Source organism: Hyaena hyaena, unplaced genomic scaffold (assembly GCF_003009895.1).
Source record: "Hyaena hyaena isolate Hyena2069 unplaced genomic scaffold, ASM300989v1 scaffold_44, whole genome shotgun sequence".
Lineage (NCBI taxonomy): Eukaryota > Metazoa > Chordata > Mammalia > Carnivora > Hyaenidae > Hyaena > Hyaena hyaena.
In genome coordinates, this window is record NW_024080676.1 from 794,814 (window position 1) to 811,768 (window position 16,955).

General features: G+C 38.3%; 1 protein-coding gene across 5 annotated transcripts in view; it reads right to left on the reverse strand.

Moving 5' to 3' along the window:
• The window catches only part of CPEB3 (cytoplasmic polyadenylation element binding protein 3), a 191,860-nt gene that overhangs the window by 163,928 nt on the left and 10,977 nt on the right, over positions 1-16,955 (reverse strand). For 3 of the 5 annotated variants that reach the window (XM_039230191.1, XM_039230194.1, XM_039230188.1), the window contains exon 2: positions 15,246-15,383. The exons of the other annotated variants lie outside the window; for them this stretch is intronic. The gene's annotated coding sequence lies outside the window, so the exon portion shown is untranslated. The remainder of the gene's footprint in view (positions 1-15,245; positions 15,384-16,955) is intronic. 5 annotated transcript variants of the gene reach the window in all.

Below are 16,955 nucleotides of genomic sequence, written 5' to 3' on the forward strand. Positions count from 1 at the left end.
CCACAGAAACTGCTTCATTAAGTTCACACTAGCACTTGGAGCTAAATCCAATGGATGTTTGGTCAGTCTTCATCTTCCTTGCTCTTGCAGTAACACTGGCATAACTCACCACAATTTCTGGATATACCTTTCCTTTGCTTCCTTCATGCCATCCTTTCTTGGTTTTCTTACATGTAGGATTATGTGCCCTATAGCATACCAGTGCTCTCTCTCACTAGCTCTCAATCTTCCTTGCTGACTTTAAATACTGAGTTCCTCAGGGCTCTATGCTAGGCCATTTTCTTTTCTTTTCTTTTTAAATTCTTTTAATGTTTAGAGACAGAGTGCCAGTTGGTGAGGGGCAGAGAGAGAGGGAGGGAGACACAGAATATGAAGCAGGCTCCAGGCTATGAGCTATCAGCATTGAGCTCAACGCAGGGCTCGAACCCACAAACTGTGAGATGATGACCTGAGCCAAAGTCAGATGCTTAACCAATTGAGCCACCAAGGTGCCCCTATCCTAGGCCATTTTTTCATCTCACCCTGTGTGAGTGGCTTTCCCAACTATAAAGAAAGAACCAGGCTTATCCTATTGACAGCTATATTCCCAACATCTATTACTATGCCCAGCACATAGTAAATAGGTATTCAGTAAATATTTCTTGGAATGGGGCACCTGGGTGGCTCAGTCCGTAAAGCATCTGACTTTGGCTCAAGTCATCATCTTGCGGTTCCTGAGCTAAAGCCCTGTGTCAGGCTCTGTTAGCCCTGCTAACAGCCCAGGGTCTGGTGCCTGCTTTGGTTTCTGTGTCTCTCTCACTCTCTTTGCCCCTCCCCTGATCACACTCTCTCTCTCTCTCAAAAATAAATAAAAACATTAAAAAATTTTTTTTAATATTTGTTGGATTAAAGTTACATTTATGTGCAAAAACAATCTAGACGGCAAAAAATAATGTGCCTAGAGGACTTACACTACTAGATATCAAGACTTATTATAAAGCTGTAGTATTTAAGCTATGGTTATCGGCACAAGGATAAGCAAATAGACACATGGAATAAAATAAAGAGTCCAGAAATGGATCCACATATGTATGGTCACCAGATTTATGAAAAGAGTAATACTGCAATATTAAAAGGATGATTTTTTTTCAATAAAGGATATTGGAGTCAACTGAATATCCATATGGGAAAAAAAAAACTTTCACCCTTGCCACACCATACACAAAAATCATTTCCAGATGGACTGTATGTCTAAATGTAAAAGGTAAACAATAAAGCCTTTAAAAGAACATAGGAGAATATTTTCATGAAGTTGGAGTAGGCAACAATTTTAACAGGTCAGAAAACCAATAACCATAAAGGAAAAATTTAATAAACCAAACAAATTAAACTAAGAACATCTGTTTACCAAGGACAGAATTAAAGTGAAAACTTATAGGGGAGAAATATATGGAATATGTATATTTTTCAACAGAAGACTTACCAGAATATATAAAGGACCCTTACAAATTAATAGTAAACATCTCAAAGAAAAAGACAAACAATTTCAACAAAAGATATTCAAATGCCCAAAAAAAGTATATGAAAACAAATATATGGTGACCTCACTAACCATGAAAGAAATACAAAATAAGACCAGAAATGCTAAAATTGGAAAAGGCAGATAATGCCATACCTTAGCACAGATGTGGGAGGAACCCAAGCACTGCTGGCAGAAGTATAATTTGGTATAACTATACAACCGCATTGCACAACTATTTAGCAGGATCTACTAAAGCAAACATTCACATACCTTATAACCTAGCAATTTTGCCTCTAGATATATATACCCATCAGAAATGCAAACATATGTTCACCAAAAGACATGTTCAAAGCAGCGTCAATCAGAAATAACTCATACCTGGAGACAATCCAAATATCCATCCACAATCGAATGGATAAGTAAACTTGTGATAGATTCATATAATGGAATATTGTAAGGCAAAGATAATGAATAGACTATTTCATAGAACATAGATGAACTGCATGAATACAATGCTGAGTGAAAGAAGCCTAACAGGGCAAAGTACATACTATATGATTTGATTTATATAAAGTTCTAATAAAAGTAATTTTTGGGTGCGCCCGGGTGGCTCAGTTGATTGAGCGTCCGACTTTGGCTCAGGTCATGATTTCACGGCCCAGGAGTTCCAGCCCCACATTGCAGCAAGGCTCTGTGCTGACAGCTCAGAGCCTGAAGCCTGCTTTGGATTCTGTGTCTCAGTCTCTCTCTAATCCTTCCCACTTGCACCAGCACTCTCTCTCAAATACAAATAAACATTAAAAAAAATTTTTTTTAATAAATAGAAAGAATTTAAAAAACTAATTTAGGATTAGAAGTCATGATAGTAGTTACCTCTATAGAGAAATAGTGATTGGTAGGAGACATAAAAGGGGAATGAAGAGATGCTGGTGATACACTCTGTTTTCTTGAACTGGATGCTGTTATACAGGTATATTTACTTTGAAAATTCAGAAAACTGGACACTTACAATATATGCACTTTTCTGTATTTTTGTTATATTTCCATTAAATTTCTAAAACTTACATGTATATTTGTAAAGACTGACTATCTTCTGTAAGTTAAAGAGAAAAAAAATAGCACAATCTGGACAAATAAAAAGAGGAGCCTTAAGTCTAGGTCATGGATAGCTAGAGAAATAGGGACTCCCTACCTGCCAGGCCTGTGCTACAGGTGCTACATGCAAAGATGAAAAAATCCAAAGTCCCTTGACTTCAAATACCTTGCAAGCTAAGGAGGGAAAAATAATTTTGGTCAACTATGGTAAATTAGATATCCTTTAGGTAACCTAAAAGATTTTAAGATAGTTAAAGCCTAAGGCAATTTGTAAGCAGGAAATCTACATCCTCTGAGTGAGGATCTATTGAGCAATTCTAGATCAGACCAAGTTTAAGAACATAACAAGAGAAGGGAGCAAAAAAGGAGCCTGGTGAGCCAGATGTGGTTTGGTGGGCAAGGTGGAGAGCACCTGGATTCTTTGTTTCTTGCCTCTCCATTACCTCTGGGTTCATTCACTCAACAATTTTATGAAAGGCCTCATGGCTACAAAGTAGCAATTCCAAAACTTCACTTGCTTTTTTTCTTCTACTGACCTTGTAAGAGAAAACTGAGGCCGTTTGACAGTAATGCCCTCAATTTCTCAGCTGCCTAGCATCACCCACCCCCTTTACAAACTTTTCTATAATCCTCTCCATACTTCCTTTCCTTCTATTTCTGAGGAAGCTGGGTTCCCCTACAGGTTCACAATTAATCACTCCATCTGTAGTCTAGAGCTTATTCCTTCAAGTTTCCTTGAGACCTAGTTTATAGTTTATTATTCCCAACATTCTCCGTCCCATCTGAGACAGGGTGTTTGAAAGAAGCCCCTATATCCCAGTTACACTTTCATTTCCAGTTAACTCCCAATCTTAACTGCATGTAGCTTCTGCCTCTACCATCCTGCTAGAGTGCTCTTGCTACTGATCTTATTAAACTTCCCAATGACCAACTGACACTTCTCAGTTATTATCTGTCATTTATCCTTCATAAAACACTTGTAAGCAGAATTCTAAGATGGCCTTCCAAGATTCCAGGCCAGAAGGAAAACAAGAACCTTAGTCCCGTAACTGCAATTCTGCCAACAAGAATGAGCTTGAAAGCAAATCTGACAACCTGAACAGAGAACCCAGTCATGCTGCATCAGATTTCTGATCCCTAGAACTGTAAGTCATAAATGAGTGTTGTTTTAAGATATTAAGCTGGAGGTAATTTGTTACACAGCAGTAGCAAACTAACTCCAGACTATTCTATTTTCTTTGAAGACATACTTTCCTGGTTCTTCAGTTCTAAAGTTTCTTCTGTCTCCTGGCTACTAGATAGAGCTTCCCCCAGGGTTCTCCTAATTCTGCACTCTTGCTGGACAATGTTATATTCATGAACTGGGAAACTGAGTTCACTGCTATCTAAGTTTTCAGATCAAATCTTTCTGCTAAGCTCCAAAAAACTACTCAACAACTTCTCTATCTCAAGATCCTGCAGCACCTCTTCTCCCACATGGCTTTGCCTTTATTCCTGGTTTACTTATCTGTCTCCTACTTAATGGGACTACCCTCCATCTAGTCCCTTAAGGCACAAGGGACATTTGGACATGGTTTTGTCTTTTCTCTCTCACTGAGGGACAAGTCCAATTCGTCACTAAAACTTATTACTGTGGCCGCTTGAATTTCTGCCTGACATCCTCTCCTCTTCATTCACAGCCGTTTAACACTACATCTGAACTATGGCAGTATTACCCTAATGTCTCTCATTTAGTACCCTTTCAAATGTGGCCTCTACACTAAAGCCCAAGTAATCACTCAAAGACAATTTTATTATGGTATGCCCCTTTCTAAAACTCTTTAATTACTTTTCCCCTGCCAAGAGGATGAAATATAAACTTGACTCTTCTTCTACTCTTCTTCCCAGCCATATCTAACCACTACAGTTCCCCAGATGGACCAAGATCTTCTACCATAATGCCTCTGCACATAGTCCTTCTGCCTGAAATGCCTTTCTACTTCATGATAACCTACTCTTACTCACCCAATAGAACCTAGCTCAAACCTCTTTGAGGCTTTCCCTGGCCTTGTAAGCAGAATTGCTCATTTCCTCCTTTATATCCCTTTGTAATACAAACATACCTCTATGATTTCAGACCTTAGTGTAATTATGTTTGTACACCCGTCTTTCCTAGAAAAGATCCGGGATCAGGACTCTATTCATCTTTGTAAGCCAGGCACTGGGCCTGAAACTTAGAGATTAAAGTTTATTAGATAAAAGTCTGTTGACCAAATCAAAGAACAAGGTTCTTTTAGCTCAATTTACAGAGGCTGAGAGCACTTATTTAACATTAGGTAAAGAGAAATTCTCTTGCCATTAAAAGTATTTCAAACATACTAGATTTGATGACATTATAACATTTAAGGAAGATATTCCACACTAAAATTTGGTGGAGTTAATTTACTCTTTCTCCTATTACAGGACATTTAGTTTGCTTGCAAATTTTCACTATTTTCCAAACTGAATGTTTCCTTAAGCCATATTTCTAAAGAAAAAATTACTTGTTTCAAAGGCATAACATTAAGGCTATTGATACATATTAACGAATTGGTTTTAAAAGGTTGCAGCAGTTTATGGTTCCTACAGAAATTAAGTTCTAATATGAAAACAATGCATGTTTTCATGCATATAACAAAGAATAATATAGTTACTGTTCTGATAATATACCTAATGTAGAAAAAAGCCTCTATTCTTTTGGTATGCCAAATAAAATTAAGTCTCTTTCAGCGTCCCAATATATTGAATACTTTGTCATTCATCATCATACCTTCATGTGATAAGGAAATATTAAAGTTAAGTCTGTATACTTACAGCCTATGTTTATTATCTGGAGATTCCATTTCAAATGACATGCCAATGTGTATGCACATGTATTCCATTAAAGAGAAAAAAAGTCAACAGCCGTCATCTATATTTCCTATGTTTCTAGACTTTAATTGTAATTAATTTTATTTTAAAACTGAATATTCATGAAGGTGGACAAAAAAGTACACAAATTTCCAATTATAAAACAAGTGAGCCCTAGGGATGTAATGTACAACACGGTGACCATAGTTAATAATACTGTATTGCATATTTAAAACTTGCTAAGAGAGTAGACCTTAAAAGTTTTCATCATAAGAAAAACAAATTAGAATGACATGTCGTAATGGATGTTAACTTAAATGTTAACTTATTGTGGTGATCCTTTTGCAATATACACAAATACTGATCATTTTGTACACCTGAAACTAATATAATGTTGTATGTCAATTATACCTCAATTTGAAGGGGTGCCTGCGTGGCTCAATCAGTTAAGCATCCAACTTCATTCGGCTCAGGTCGTGATCTCACGGTTTATGGGTTCAAGCTCCGTGTCAGGCTCTGTGCTGACAGCTTGGAGCCTGGGGACTGCTTCAGATTCTGTCTCCCTCTCTCTGCCCCTCCCCCACTTGTACTCTATCTCTTTCTCTCTCAAAAATAAACATTTAAAAATTGTAATATTCATATGTAGTTTATGTATCTGTATTCAGCTTAGGTCTAAATAATGCACAGTGGCCTAGGTATTTTTATATAAAAAGTTTTATGCACCAAAAATTTGTGAACTTGGGGCACCTGGCTGGCTCAGTCAATAAAGCATGCGACTCTTGATCTCGGGGTTGTAAGCTTGAGCCCTGTGTTAGGTGTAGAGGTTACATAAAAATAAAATCTTAAAAAAAAAGTTGTGAACTTATAGAATAACTAAATTTGTACTCTTAAAAAAGTGCCCCACAAAACGGGTCAAGAGGAGTGGGAGGTACAAGCTTCCAGTTATGGAATGAAAAAGTCACAGGAATAAAAGGCACAGCATAAAGAATATAGTTAATGGTATTGTAGTAGCACTGTACAGTGACAGATGGTGGCTACACTTGTGGTGAGCACAGCATAATGTATAAACTTGTCCAATCACTATGTTGTACACCTGAAACTAATGTAACATCATGTGTCAACTATATTTTTAAAAAGTGCCCACACTATTTTTAGATTTTATTGAACTGCAAATTGAGCCCCCTCACCACAACGTCACCTCCCTTTACAAAATGATTTGATATAGCATACCTCCCGTCAGGCAACTAAAGCTTATCCGTTTTCCTACTCTTGCCATGGTTAGTCATAAGACCCCTCTGAAAATATTTCAGAAAATATGGTTAAGTTTTATACAGGTTATTTTTCTCTCCCTATAATAACTACATTTTATATTTTAAATTTCCATTTTAAAAAATTATTCTGACAGGCCACATGTCCTTTCAGAAGACTTCAGAGAAGCAAATCATACCCCATTAATGTTTCTTCAAATCTGACAGTTTCACCATTTCACTTTAAATGCTGTTCAAAAGCCACCCTCACTAAATCAACAGGCAATTCTCAAGGAGCTGGCCTGAGAGATTTCACCAGCTTCCACAGTTTCAACTTCTATCCCCAAAGTTTTAGCTATGGCTATGAGCATTTTCCCAAGAGCTTTCCAACCACCTGCTGTACATTTCCATACACAAGGTTCATCGTGTCACTCCTCACTACCTATAGGACCAGGGTCAAACACTTAGCCTATATTTAGGGTTCTCCCCTTCTAATCCCAGCCTATGTTCCCAGATAGCATTATCCGCACTTCTCCAGGCAAGTTGGTCTACTCAGGGTCCGAAGCTTGCTGTTGTTACCGATCCCATATGGAATGCCCTCGTCATCCTTTCTACTTATCCTAATCTCACCTTTTCTCACAGCCTCATTCAAACACCAGTTCCTATCTTTATCACACATTTATAGCTTTGTATTTCTATTTATCTTGCCTGGTATAATTATATTAACTCCCCAACTAGAACCCTAAGCTTCTTGGGGGAAGGCATGGCAAAGTCTGGTAGAGCGTTTTGCAGGGAGCTCAGTAATAAAAGCTAACATTTATGGAACACATACTGTGTACTAGACAGAATGGTAAGCGCTTTCCACATACTAGTTCATTCAATCCATGTAAAAAACCCATGAGATAAATACTGTTACTGTCCCTAATTCCAGATGACAAATGGAAACTTAGGTGATTTACCTGCCCAAGGTTGTAAAACTAGTAAATGTCAGTTCTAGGACCTAATTTCAGGTTTGTCTGACTCTAAAGCTGTCTTTTTGTTAGTGACTCATAAAAGCAGATCCTCTTGTTCTATTTGATCCATACAGCCCAGAACACAGCTTGGGCTTCAAAGCTGTGAAAAGAGGGCAAATTGTGGCTCAGCAACTTTTCTTTCTCCCATTGACACAAACCTTTTATACAACGACCTTTGCCTGAAAACCAGAGATAAGCTCTAACCAAAGGATTCCAAATTCCACCCATGGACAAGACCCAGTCCCACTCCAGGATGTTCTAAAAACAGCATGTCTTCAAGAGAATGAATCATCAAAAAAACTGATTTTAGTCTTCAGGGATCTCAAGAGCAAGACTGGTCCAGGCCTGAAAATGATGTAGAAAGTCTTTCTTTCCCATAACCTCTGCTTTAAAAGCCAGTAATTTATAGGTGCTGTACAAGTTAATGATCAGAGGGGTCATCAGAACAAAGGGAAGGGCAATGTTCAGTATACCTACCCAGGTAACCCTTAGGTCCTAATATTTGAAACCAAGTGGTATTTGTGTACTATTAGTGCCTTACATTCACAGAGGGGATTACACTTTACCAAACTCCCTCACCTTTATCATCTCACGTGATGTTAACAGCCCTGTGCAGTGGAGAGACCTCACTGTGCAATGCACCAGAAGGCTAGTGGAGAATGAAATCTAGTACATGTTCTGCTCACTCAGCTCATGAACCTTAATGTAGAGCTGCATCTGCTTGGAAGAAGAGGCACCTTTCCCTAATTTCCATAAAGGGACTATATGACCACGTTACAGTCCCAAGGATAACTGTTGGGATCCCCACTTTAAACATGCGGATGTCAATTATGCCTAAATAAAGCTAGAAAAATATAGAGATGTGGAAACTCAGGCTAAGATCTAAGATTAGAATTCAAGTTTTCCAACTTACTAAGTGCATGCTTTTTTAACTATAGTACAAGTCTCCCAATGGTTCAGTTTAATACAGGCTCTCTGTCTTCTCATGCAGTCAGACTAGTATCTTCAGCACTTTGATATATAGCTGAACCAAAATCTAGAGCTTTTTGGTGTGGCTCTGTCCTAAGGCCATAACTGTTCTCTTACTAAGGAAACAGAATCAGATATGTGTGCCAACTATACCAAGAGGGATACTTTAGATGGATCTCCCATCACTTCTGGAAAAACAAATTGGACCATCTGCCCTAAATTTAATAGGTCATACATTATCACAGTGGCAGGAAATCAACATTATTAATATTATGAGAGGTGGTGTACAGAAAGAACATTGGATATGAAATCCAATTATCTAAATTTAGATACCAGCATTACCACTTGTTAGGTGCCTGGCCCTAGAAAATAACAAAAATATTAGACACATCTATTTGTCTTTCCATGTACTTCGTTTACATGATGAATAACTGGACATAACCCGAAGAGGTTATGTACCTTTATTAACCCCGTTTCACAGATGAAGATACTGAGGCTCTGAGAAGTCCAAGTAACTTACCCTAGTTATACCACTGGGAAATGAAGAAGCCAGGATTCAAACCCCAGATTCTGATTCTAAAACCTGATTCTAAATTTCTTAGTTTTTGTTTCCTCTAGAATTAAATAGGGATAATAATAATGGCTGCCCTACCTAAGTCAGAATTATATTAGTGCGTATGAAGACATTTTTAATAAACTATAGAGTAGTAAAGGTCCAAGTATGAAATCCAAAGCTAATACTAACAGGCAGACAGGTTTATCAGGAATATCTACACTCAAGTACAGGTTTCTTTGTCTCCTTTCCATTTAACATGGAGAGTCAAATGACCTATGTTAAGCCTATGCTTCTTTTTTTTAAAAAAGATTTTTTTATGTTTATTTTTGATAGAACAAGCAAGCAAGCAGGGGAGGGGCAGAGCGAGAGGGAGACACAGAATCCGAAGCAGGCTCCAGGCTCTGAGCTGTCAGCACAGAGCCGGAAACAGTGCTCAAACCCACAAACCGTGAGATCATGACCTGAGCCAAAGTTGGACGCTCAACCGACTGAGCCACCCAGGCGCCCCAAGCCTATGCTTCTTGTAGCAACAATGATCTTGCTATTCAGACATCTCATAGCCCATCTCTTTCTATATCCTGTGTTCTAGATGGAAGCATAGTACAGTGAGACATATCCTTAATTGCCGCAAGATACAGATTTTATTTTTATTAGTTTCAAAATAAGTGGATTGAATTTCACCATCATCTGGTGATGACGATGATGATGATGTTCGTACTAACTGATTAGTCTATGTAAGCATCTAGTTAAGCATTTTATATGCCTTGTAATCCTCATAATAATTCTAAAGAGACAGAAGCTATCATTCTACTCATTTTTCAGATAAGGAAACCAGGGCCTAGAAATGCTAAATAATCTGCCCAAGGTGACATATCCAGTCAGTGAATAAGCCCAGGTCTATTGAGATTCTAAAACTCAAGCTTAAAAGTTTAACTCTTATCCCTTACCTCCTGCCACACCCAGGCAGACCCAGAGGACTTATAGTGCCCACCTTTTCTTCTTTACAATCAGGCTTCTGCCTCCCATTGCTTCTTCCTTTAGCGACTGTGTATTTTCCAAACCCAAACTGAAAATATGTGATCTGACAATCTTAACGAAACTCCAGAAAAATCCAGCACCTGGAGTTATCTTCCTCCTCCATACCTGATCAATTAAACAAGCCCTATTTAAAGTGTTCTTAGCCTTTCTTTTGAGCCCAGGCCTGGCTCATCTTAGTGTTAAACATCTCCTTTAGTGTTAAACCCATCTCCACCCAAAAGCCTGAAAGTATCTTAGAGAATAAAATCTCGATTGTCTCCGTTTCTGAAAAACTCCTCTCTTAAAAGAAAAAGATGAAAGGAAGAAAAGTTTTCTTTCTTCTTTCTTTCTTTATTTATTTAGAGAAAGAACATGAGCAGGGGAGGGGCTGAGAGAGAAGGAGAATCCCAAGCAGGCTCCGTGCTGTCAGCACAAAGCCCAATGTGGGGCTCAGTCCCACAAACCATGAGATCATGACCTAAGCTGAAATCAAGAGCTTGGATTCTTAACCGAGCCACCTACGCACCTTTTTTTTTTTTTTTAAATAAGAAGTCCTTGAGACATCCCTTTGAAACATCCCACTCTTCCACCAATCGCCTCTCCCAGGGAGAGAAGAGAGGAGGAAAAAGAGTTTATCGCTTCTCTTAGGGGAGAGACATTGTTTTGTCTCTCCTTTTATTTTATTAAGTTTATTTATTTATTTAAGTAATCTCTACAGCCAACATGGGGAGTGGGGCTCAAACTCGTGACCCCAGATCAAGAGTCCCATGCTCTCCCCACTTAGCCAGCCAGGTGCCCCTGCCTCTCCTTTGTAAAGTAGCTCTTAGTTGCTGTTTGCACTGTAGGTCCTCCCTACAAAAGAGACAACAAAAAAAAGAAGGCACAAGCCCTAATTTTCACTTACAGAAGTAATTTGCAAATTCATCCATTCTACACATCTACTGAGCCTACTATTATGTAGTAGGCTCCCAGCATTCACTATTGCTGTCTTCCATCTTAAATACAAGATCAAGAACATTCAAAAGTAGTATACAAGATCTTCCTACATAGGGGAGGGAAGGAATGGTTGTTGGAAAAATAAAAATAAATAAGAAAATATCAGATAAATGTAAGTGCTATAAAGAACAAAAAGGTGATGTGATTGAGAGAATCTGGTATTTATGTTAAATGGTCATTAAAAGTCTCCATGACACCTGAATTAAGCTTGATCCTGAATTAAAAAAGACCCATCCAGGCAAAGACTGGTGATGTAGGAAGGAAAGGGAACAGCTAATGGACAGATCCTGATGGACGTATAAGACTTTAGAGCAGAGACTGGCAAACTTTTTCTGTAAAAGAGACACATAGTCAATATTTTAGGCTTTCCAAATCACGTAGGTTCCTTGAATATAATTGTTTTTGTTCCAGTTGTTACAGTTGTTTTACAATCCTTTGGAAATGTAAAAATAATTCTTAGTCCTCTGGCAGTATAAATATAGGCCTTTGGCGAAACTTGGCCCCTGCCTTAGTTTTCTGACCCTTTTAGAGGAACATCTATCTACTGTAGCTAGAGAGCAAGTAAACAACGAGGAAAGTGGTGCAAGATGGGATCTGAAAGGTAGGCAGGAGCCAGATCATGTAGGGTCTTTCAGACTAAGTAAAGACTTTGAATTTTTTTGTAAGTGTGATGGGAAACCCCTGGAGAGTTTTAAGTAAGGGAGTAACATGACCTGCTTTAAGCTTATGTATATATATATATATTTTTTTTTTTTGAGAGAGAAAGAGCATGAGCGGGGGAGGGGCAGCGAGGGAGAGAAACAGAATCCAAAGCAGGCTCGAGGCTCTGAGCTGTCGAAATCATGAACCTCGAGATCACGACCTGAGCTGAAGTCAGCAGCTTAACCAACTGAGCCACCCGGGTGCCTGTAAGCTTTTAAAAAGACCACCGTAGTTCTCTGTAGAGAACGGTCTGCATTTGGGGTAAGAGTGGAAACAGAGAGATAGTTGATTAGGAGGCCAGCAATTGTGTCATCCAGGCCAGAAAAGACGAGGGTGGTGGTGGTAAAGACAGAAAGTGAACTTAACACTCTCAGTGAAAGCTATGTTTATCACCGATGAACAAAATCATGGATGGATTCTTGAAATTTTACTTTAAAATCAAGAGAGCAGTGTAAAGGCCTTAGACTGAGCTATAAATAGTATTAAGTTTGATTCCTAGGAAATCTTACTCAAATTTTTAGCAATATTTTGACATTTTTGATTTATAGATATTTGATTTTCAGAAAGATCATTTTTTCCACTCTCCTCCTAGTAAAATGATTCACGATTTCTCCTCTGATTCCTCATATTCATTATTTTCCCCTTTTCACCTAAATGTATTATAACGTAGACTTAGAAGTTCCTCTCACTTCAGAGTGCACTGCAGTCAACCAAAAGATAACTGTTCTTTTAAAATCAGAGAAACTTCCAACTCCCCTTAGCAATACACCCCCCTCTCAAAACTCCTACCATGAGGAAGTTGTAAATGCAAGTGGTTCTCACACTATCCAAAATCATTTCCTTGTTCTTTCTCTGATAAAAAATATTGCGAAGTTTTGAAAATTCATCAAGCTGTACATATGCTTTGGGTACTCTTTTTGTATATTTCTCGAGACTTTTTTTTTTAGAAATTGTGGGGAATGACCCAGACACACACACACAGAGGTTCCAGTGATGGCAACCTTTAGGGGGTAGGCAGAACAGATAGGGTCATGTGTTGAGTTCCTTGGAGACAGATTCTGAGACCAAGTTTTGCATGTAAATGATTTATTGAGGATAGGACACAACTGACAAATGCACCTGCAATGAAATAAGTAAGGTAGGAAGAGTCAGAGAGATACACTGACCCCCAAAGTGGTTACAACTGAGTTCTCAGTCCATCTTGTGATCAGCTCTGGAGCTGAGACAGCCCTCAGACTTGTCCTCAAATAAAGCAAGAAAGCTAAGTCTTTGCATCTTATTAGTGGCTGTGGGCTCCCAGGAGCATAACCTAGAGTAAGGTAGTTCCCTGAATCCTAAAGCAATGCCCAGTAAGAACAAAACAAAACAAAGCTTCATGCCATCAGGAGCCCATCAGCTTTGTGATAAACACCTTAGTTAGCTATTAAGAGAAGATCTGGGTTGTAGCATCACAATGTCCACTACAGAGGGACATTCAGGTATTCTCATACAGTCAGTTTTACTGTTTAATGTTTATCCTGCTGTATAGTATTAATTTAACATGGGTAAATAGTATTTTAATTAAAATACTCTAGTAAACTTTAGTATGTCAAATATACTAATTAGCATGCTAATTAGTATTTTCACTAAAATACTAGGTTGTATTATGTAATACAGTATTTTACCATGGGCATACAACATTTTTATTAAAAATAAACAGACTTCGGGGCACCTGGGTGGTTCAGTCAGTTGAGCAGTTGAGCATCCGACTTCGGGTCAGGTCAGGATCTCAGGGTCCGTGAGCTCAAGCCCCACCTCGGGCACTGTGCTGACAGCTCAGAGCCTCGATCCTGTTTCAGACTCTGCGTCTCCCTCTTTCTCTCTGTCCCACCCCCACACTATCTCTCTCTCTCTCTCTCTCTCTCAAAAATAAACAAATATTGAAAAAAAATTTTAAATAAACAGACTTCATGTTCAAATATTTAGCAATATACTTTTAAAAAAATACTGCCAGAAAAGTAACTCAAGTGCCATTCAACTGTTTAATCATGCAGTGGATGATTAAACTTGAATCATTTTTTACTCTTCCTTCTCTTTTTTCGAGTCATATGGCTCCTTCTATGATAAGACTCTTCTTTCCTGTCACTGCCACCAATTCTGGCAATTCCCACGTCCATCTCCTCAAACCTAAAATGTCTCCTGTCCGATTTCATCCAAGTTGTTACAGAGGATAGGGGAATGTTCCACTGCATGACTTGTATTAATTCCTCAAATAGTCATTGAAAACCTGTGTAAGGCTTTAGGTAAATAACTTTGGGCAAGAAGACACAATCCCTCCATCTCTTGTAAACATTAATTTCCAGTGAGTAGGCTTTAGTCAGTATCACGATAAACAATTTCATAGAAGTTGTGATAAAAATGCTATGAAAAAGTACCAGATGTTATGAAACCATATGATATCAGGATGTGGATTAGGGGGTCAAAATGTAGTAAGCAAGCTGAAGGAAACCGAGTAGCTGACTCAGTTGATTATCCACCTCTTAACTTTGGCTCAGGTCATGATCCCAGGGTCATGGGATTGAGCACTGCATCAAGCCCCACTTTGGGCTCCTCACTAAGTGTGGAGTCTGCATAAGATTCTATCTCCCTCGAGAGGCAAACCATGAGAGACTCTTGAATGCTGAGAAACAAACTGAGGACTGATGGATGTGGGGGGGAGGGGAGATATGGGCATGGAGGAGGGCACTTGTGGGGATGAGCACTGGGTGTTATATGGAAACCAACTCGACAATAAACTATTTGTAATAAAAAAAAGTTTTGACGACATAAGAAAAAAAAGATTCTATCTCCCTCTGCCCCTCTCCCCAGCTCATGCTCTCTCTCTCAAATTAAAAAAAAAAAAAATTTGTTTAAGTAAGCAAGCTGAGTCCTAAAGAGTTCAAACAAAGCATGTTCCATGCAAAAAGAATACCAAGCTTCCTCCTACTTTTAGGCTCTGAAGAGGAGGCAGCACAGTTTACTCAAGGAACTAGGGAAGAAAGCCAGTAGCCAGTTTTCTAGAGCCTAGGGTTCAATTGGGAAACTGGTAAGTAAGCAAGGGCCATATGAAGGCATTAGAGATAGGATTTTATTTTGCTTTTTTTTACATTTTAATTTTGAGATAATTTCAGAATCACAAAAATGTTATAGAATATAATTTCCCTATACTTTTCAAATCACATTCTAACAACCTCAATAGCTACAGTAAAATTATCAAAATCAGGATGTAACATTGATTCAATACTATTACCTAATATACATACCTTATTTTACCAATTGCCCCAATAATATCCCTTCTAAGAATCCAATCCAGGATCACACGATGCTTTCAGTTGTCATGTCTCCTTAGCTTCCTTTAATATGGGATAGCTCCTCAGTCTTTATCTTTCATGACCCTGACACTGTTGAAAAGCACCAGCCAGTTATTAGGTAGAATGTACCTCAATTATGGTTTATCTAATGTTTCCTCACGATCAAATTCTGGTTATACATTTTTGGTAACAATACCACAAAAGTGGTAATTGTGTCCTCAGTGCATCATTTCAGAAGGAACATGATGTGGATTTCTCCCATGTGATGTTAACTTTGATTACCTGGTTAAAGTAGGGTCTGCTAGATTTCTCCACTGTAAAGCTATTATTCACTTTTTACTTAAATATCTTTGGGAAGATACTTTCTATGTGAATATTCTATTTCTCAACATACTTTCACCCAGTAACTTTAGCATCCATTGATGATTCTTGCCTGTATCAATTATTTCTACAGTGTTTGCAAATGGTAATCTGTGCTTTTTATCAATTCTTCTAAATTAGCTGGAATGCTACTCTAAGGAAGAGTTTTTCTTCTCCCCTGATATAGTCATTTATTTTTATCAGTAATGACTCATAGATTCATATTTTATTCCATGAGTTATGATTCATTACTATTATTATTTTGTTACTCAAAATGTCCCCTGTTCCACTGGAATCCCTTCAAGTTGATTCCTAGGTCTTTTTGATATGCTCCCATCTTTTTTTGAGCACATCCCTACTTTCTGTCACCGCAGATTTTCCAGGTTCATGTACTTTTCCTGCCCCAGTCTAGAATTAGCAAAGAGCTAATTTCTCTAAAGAGCTCAGGTTCCCTTTATTGGAGATACCACTAGGTATATTCACTGGTTCTGAAGTGTTTTTTGCTTCAGGCTCTCTCAGCAGATAGAGCTAGAAAGTGTATGCATGCTTACCCCTATTATATCTATTTATATCTATAAAATCATGAGTTTGTATTGATACCTCCAATTCCAATCAAACATTACAGGGTTCATTCTAGCCTTAGAAGTGTCTTTCTTTTCTTGAATTGAATAAATATCTACTGAACACATGCCATTGGCCAGGCTCTGTGTCAGACTGAGGATATAATATTGAACAAAATAGAGCCTCCTGGGTGGCTCAGTCAGTTAAGCTTCTGACTTTGGCTCGGGTCATGATTTCACAGCTCATGAGTTCAAGCCCCACATCTGGCTCTGTGTTGACAGCTCAGAGCCTGGAATCTGCTTCACATTCTGTGTCTCCTTCTCTGCCCCTCCCCTGCTCACGCTCTGTCTCTCTCCTTCAAACATAAATAAACATTTTTTAAAATTTTAAAAATATATTGAACAAAACAGGTAGGGTCCCTGTCCCTGCCCTCATGAAGCTTAGATTCTAGAAGGTACAATATATAGATTATTCCCCTTTTCTCCAAAATTGCTAAATTTAAATATATGTTTTCCATTGGTTCCTTCTCACCAGGATTTAAACAACCCACAGAAAAGTTTTAAGCAGATAACATGATCAGTTCTACTTTTTTTTTTTTAAGTTCTACACTTCTTAAAAAGTCATTCTACTGGAGAGTCAAAGGAAGAAAAAGCAGACTAGAAGGCCAATTGTCAAATCAGTTGGGGGGATGGTGAAAGTGAATGTGGGAAGACCAATTTGAGGCTGTTAAATAGTCCAGGG